Consider the following 6,699-nt stretch of genomic DNA (forward strand, 5'->3'; position numbering starts at 1 on the left):
TGTGGTATTTCCTTTCACGGAGCCTTATAATGCAGATCGCAAAAGCTAAAATGTGTTTCCAAGAGCGCTGCAACTATCTTTGGTAGTGTCAGCTGAGTTATATTTTAAGGAGCTATTTATACAGATAGGTCGAAAAGTAACATACAGTACACAGCAGTTTGGTAATTGTAGGCACTAAGGAAACGAAATTTTGCAATAGAAGCTTTCAGCTTTTTAAAAATGTCTTTAGTCATATCATCTGTTTGTTTGACAACACTGCGGCCACCTTTGTTTCCATGACACAAATGAATTTCCGTAAAACTCTTTTCTTCATAAACGCAATGAGATTGTTGTCATCTTAAAAAGGATCCCTACGTGACGAACCTTCAACCTTCCAAACGGTTAATACAATAATATGATAATGGGAATTGCCATACACTGTTCACTCACGTTGGGCAGTCCACAGAAATATCTTGAGGGCAACATGCGAGCCTGCGCTCCCGTCGTACAGTTTCATGTCCGTGGATATACAAATTGTTTGGTTATCATTAATACAGAATCTTTAGCCAAACTGGTGCCCTAAATGATCCATCTCTTAGGCACGCATAAGTTATTTTGGATGATTTCGCCAATGGTCGATATATTTTCATCCGTTGAGACGGATCTCAATTTACATTGCATGACTGATCCTCGATAACGTAAAATGTAAACATCGTGCTTCAGCCACTGAAACACATTGTTTAGATTAACTGTGTTCTCTACATATATATACAAGATATTTCAGGAGGAATAGTAAATATTGTAGGAGGGTGATGGGGTAGGCTATTGCAAGTAAAACGCTCCGTAGGATATTATGTGATCAATTTTTATTGATTACAGAGATGCGGCTGTCAGAATGTAACCGAGAACAATAGTCACAGAACGTATAATGCAATGACAAATGGTTAAGTTTAAAATTGAATTTCGTTAGTTCTACCTCTGATTTCAACGCAGTTCCGAATTCTCTGAGGTCATCACGAGTGGCGTTCATTTACGAGGGCAGCCTGATCTATGATAAAAATGTCGTTTGTCTTAAAATGGTACACTTCACGGAAATCTGTCGAATTAAATCTGGCGACGCTGGGGGAATTAGATTAGGAAATGACACACTTCCAGTACTAGATGAGTTTTGCTATTTTGGCAGCAAAATAACTGATGATAGCCGAAGCAGAGAGGACATAAAATGCAGACTGGCAATGGTACGAAAAGCATTTCTGAAATAGGGATATTTGCTAGGATCGAATATAGATTTAAGAGTTAGGAAGTCTTTCCTCAAAGTATTTGTTTGGAATGTAGCCATGTATGGAAGTTAACCATGGACGATAAACAGTTTACCGTAGACAACAAGTGAATAGAAGCTTTCGAAATGTGGTGCTACAAATGTACAGAAAACACACCACTAGTGATGTTGTCATTAACAACTTCTCATGTCATCCAGTACAACACAATATGGCATTCTTCAGATTTACACTTAATCGTATACATAAAATTCCACTCAACCCCATGATGAACAAAAAGAAATTAACATTATCAAAGAATTTGCACGTAGAAATGGATACAAACTAGATTTAATTGATAAACTTGACAGCAAAATCAAAAATAAACAATGCACACCACCTAAATCAGATTCGCAAGAAGGAAAAAAAAGGCACATGCTCGCATACCCTTTATAGCTAAAATGTCATACCAAATTGCCAACGTCTTTCGGAAAACTGGTATTCAAATTCCTTTCGGCATTAACCAACAAGCTACAACAGCACATCATCCACAACAGTAAGACGAATAACCAACGCCAACACAAATCAGGTATTTAAAAGCTTTTATGTGACAATTGCCCATAGTGCTACCTAGGAAAACTGCCAGGAGTTTCACTACAAGATACCGTGAGAAAATGGATGCCTTCCGGCTAAATAACTATGACAAATCCACCTTTCCAATGCACCTAAAAGGCCGTGGTCACTCAGCCACAGCCATTAGAGACAACCTACAAATACTACACACTCTCAACACAGGAAAGAAAATGAAACTACTCGAAGAGCTAGAAATTTACATCCACAGCTCTAACTCACCACACTGTGTTCTCAACGAACAAGTGGAGCCTGCAAACAAATCTTATCTCCACATATTTCATGTAATATTCGAAAATTCATTATCCTCTGATGTCTAATAACAAACAACAGTTAAACTGCCATTATCGTAATTTGTACTGTCTTTCAAAAATTCCATGTATATATCATTGTGCTCCCTAGATCTAAGTTCTCTGACAAAAATGTGTATCAAAAATTTCATAATGTGGATCAAAAATTTTGCAATTTATAATAGCTTTTTAATTTTCTATGTGTGCAACATTTTGCACTTCCTATGTCTAAGTTCTTTGACCATAACCTACATGTTTGAATGTAAACACAGTGTATACCAAGAGTTCACGACACAATAGTGAAATATGCAGCTAAATTTTAAAAACTGAAACATGGACGTGAAAAAGGTGACAAATGTGCAACTGAGTGGAAAAACTGTCACCACAGCAAAACTATAATAAGGATACCCCGTCTTTATGTAAGTATAGATGTATTTTCAACAAATGCTACCTTGCCATTTAAAATTGTTTCACTTTTATCTGTTTAGTCACCAGCAAATAATTTTCTTTGGATTCAAACAGTGATCTTCAGAAATATAAATGGTTCAAATGGCTCTGAGCACTATGGGATTAAACATCTGAGGTCATCAGTCCCATAGAACGTAGAACTACTTAAACCTCACTAACCTAAGGACATCACACACATCCATGCCCGAGGCAGGATTCGAACCTGCGACCGTAGCGGTCGCGCGGTTCAAGAATGTAGCGCCTAGAACCGCTCGGCCACTCCGGCCGGCAGTCACGGGTTTCAACAGCATCCACTACGGATAAAATTCACTACACAAGAATGTTTAAGATTAGATGGGCGGATCATGTAACTAATGCGGTGGTACTGAATAGAACTGGGGTGACAAGATATTTTTGGCACAACTTGAACAAAAGAAGGGATCGGTTGAGAGGACACATTCTGAGACATCAAGGGATCACCAACTTAAAGGTGCGTTTACACGTGTGCGCCTTACTCCTAGTCACCTTGCACTGTGCTTGCCCCGCACGCAAATAGAGGCATGCGTGTAGCTGCATGCCTCTTTCACAACTCGTTCGTGCGAGTGATTCCATTCGCAGCTGTGGTCACATTGTGCGCCTCTGCTCCCCCGTGGGGGCAAACTACAGCCGCACGGCTACTAGCCGCGAGGCGTGAAGCTGTAAACGCACCTTTAGTATTGGAGCGAAGTGTGGGGGGGATAAAAATCGTAGAGGGAGACCAAGAGATGAATACAATAAGCAGATTAAGAAGGATGTAGTTTGCAGTAGTTATTGGGAGATGAAGAGGCTCGCATAGGATAGAGTAGGCTGCATCAAACCAGTCTCCAGACCGAAGACCACAACAACAACAACAACAACAACAACAACAACAAACTCAAGTACAACAACAAAACAAAAACGACAATCGCCAAATAAACACATAGTACTTGGAGTACGCTAAATGAAAACCTATCTCTGTAACCCATGAAAATTGGACATGTGGAATGTTTCATTCAAATTAGTCTACACTACTGCCACTTAAGATATTTACAAGTCCTCCTGTAATGTATATCGGTAACAGCTTACCGTGAAAGGATGTCACAGAGATACTCTCGCATGTGCATAGGAATTCACTGTACGTTGGCGCAGTGGGATGTAGTGTCGATCATTTATGGTGTATTACCTGGAAAAAAAGAAACAAAAATTAGGTATACATCATATCGTCAAGAATAAATTCATTTCTGTAGCTCTTGTCATTATCAAGCTACAGGCCTTATTTCTCGCCAGACTTTTGTACATACACTTTGCTGATAACGTGACATAAAACTATTTGCTCCTTTAAAAAAGAAGCCGCTATATGGTATCTATTACAGCATGTAGGAATAGTTTTGTAACATCTGTACTTCTTTCTAAAGAAAGGCGCCAGTTAATCTCGGTGGTTTCCTTTTCAATATATTCGATACAGCACATTTTGAAAGTAACCTTATTATCAGATGCCGCAGTTAAGAAATTAGGTCTTATAGGCAGGTGTCCTTACTAGAGTACTGAACTGCCCAACAACAAAAATATACATTCCTCATTTCTAACACACCGCAAAAAAACGTAGCAGCATTTCACAGCACCTAAATCTTTCAGGCAGATGGTTTCTGTATTGGATATGGCACGTGTAGATGTGCTGTAAATTATACGAGACTGGTAGATTATATCACTGACTTCTTCGCGATAGTTCCGGATGTTGAAATAATACGAATGGGCTTTAAAATTTATCAGAGTTTTTTCTGTAAAATACACGTAGTTCGACGCCCTACATATTTATCAAAATTAAAATGGATCTCATAGAATTGTCTTGACAGCGGAAATAGCAATGTTTCTATGCAATGCCGATGGAAAAGCGCAGTGGGCGATAATTCATTCAAACAGCAAATATACTGGGATAAGCTGTATACAACAAATAATGGAGAACAGTGTGTGTGTGTGTGTGTGTGTGTGTGTGTGTGTGTGTGTGTGTGTGTGTGTGTTACACTTTGATGGAGAGGCTTGCACAGGAGAACATCCCCTGACGGTCCGCATCAAACCAAACCAAAGCAATGTGAAAAGGTCTGTTTCCATCTAACTATGTCGGTGTCGCATACGTTCTTTTGTAACTACCACCTCTGGTTCTGTCCACAAACATCTAACAACGACATTCTACTGCTGAGCGCGCGTGTAATATGAGCTATGAAAGAAATGTTCCATGTGATCAGCCGGTATCGCGATTCAAATAAGGTTGTAATATGCGATTAAGCCCCCAGAAATATTCGTAACTCGTTAGTTGTCGGGGCTCGTGACCTGTGGTAAAAGAGTTCGCCAGGCAAGCAAAAGGTCACGGGATCGAATCGCGGTCGGACCACGAAATATTCCGGTTAGCCTTTAACCTAGCCTTCATCTCTCAGTGATTTGAAGATTCGCCAGGAACTAAATGTGGTTCCTTAAATTGTAGGTCCTCTTTCCGAGGTAGGATCATTGGCGTTGGTTAGCGACACGCACGACGCCCAAGTGCAGCCTAGTTAAGGAACTTGATGTTCAGATGTGAGTGAATCCCTAAGGGGCCAAACTGCTGAGGTCATCGGTCCCTAGCCTTACACACTACTTAAACTAACTTACGCTAAGAACAACACAAACACCCATGCCCCAGGGAGGACTCGAACCTCCGGCGGGAGGGGCCGCGCAATCCGTGAAGGGCGCCTCAAACCACGCGGCCACTCCGTCCGGCTAAGGCACTTGCACTGTCAGGCCGTCGAATCGCACTGAATTATTATTATTATTATTATTATTATTATTATTATACTCGTTAGTTAATTGAAATACCGGATTCCTGCATTAAGAATGCTTTCAACAATCTTAATCTAACAACGTTTTAATAATCAAGGGTTCCAATACGACAAAAGATCCGTAAAGACAGGGAAGGAAGACTGAGTTTAGCGTCAGTAAACGACGAGGCCATTACTCTAACAGAGTAAGGACATCGGCGTGGCATTTTCAACGGTACCACACCGGCATCCGCCTCAATGTATTGGGGAGGGCATTCGCTAGAAATGGTTGGTGAAACCCCGCGACTTTAAGAACAACGGTTTTGTTTATTACGAGGGTTATTCCAAAAGTAAGGTCCGATTGATTGCCAAATTGAAACCACAGTGAACATCAGAAATGTTTTACTTGTAACAATTAGCTACACCTTTCAGCTACTTCTCTACATAGTCGCCGTTCTGACTTAGACTTTTGTCATAGCGTTGTACCAACTTTTCAATAGCCTCATCATAGAAGGCAGCCGCCAGTGCTTTCCGCCAATTCTCCACGCTGGCCTACACCTCGTTGTCTGTGTCAAAATGTTGTCTTCAAAGACAGCGGTTCATGTGACCAGAGATGAAACTCAAGGGGAGACAATTGCGGACTGTATTGTGGGTAATCTCACATTTCCATTTGAAAACGATGCAGGAGCATTTTCATTGCCCCTGCAGAATGCGGCTGAGAATTGTCGTGAAGACGAAACAGCACGACAGTTATGTAATGTTGGCTGCATAGCTTCAGGCGAACTTTCTCACCAGGCCCTCGTACTTGGCGGCAGACACTATTTTCTAGACATCTTCACGCACTCACTGCGAGCTCAGAAATGAGAAGAGCGACGTGATGCTAACTGGGGTTATACTAGAGACACTACCCAACACATCTGTGCAAAGCTTTATCGGATTTTCATAGTCGTTTCCATTTCGCGACCGATCGGACCTTACTTTTGGAATAACCCTCGTACAATATAACATTTCTTGCTGTCATTCGCAGTTTTCAGTTATTTATTTCCCGAAATGTTATTTAATAGGGAAAAAACTGCAGGAAGAGTTAATTTGTGTGTCCATACTGGGATCTGAACATAGCATTACTCGAAAGTCTGCTTTGAGCACTGTGCCTCTTGACTCGATAAGAAAGGTAAATTGAAATGACTACGGTAGCAGAAGAGATATTGCAATAGTACGAGGTGCATTCAAGTTCTAAGGCCTCCGATTTTTTTTCTAATTAACTACTCACCCGAAATCGATGAAACTGGC

This window comes from Schistocerca americana, chromosome 6 (genome assembly GCF_021461395.2).
Source record: "Schistocerca americana isolate TAMUIC-IGC-003095 chromosome 6, iqSchAmer2.1, whole genome shotgun sequence".
In the NCBI taxonomy this organism is placed as follows: domain Eukaryota; kingdom Metazoa; phylum Arthropoda; class Insecta; order Orthoptera; family Acrididae; genus Schistocerca; species Schistocerca americana.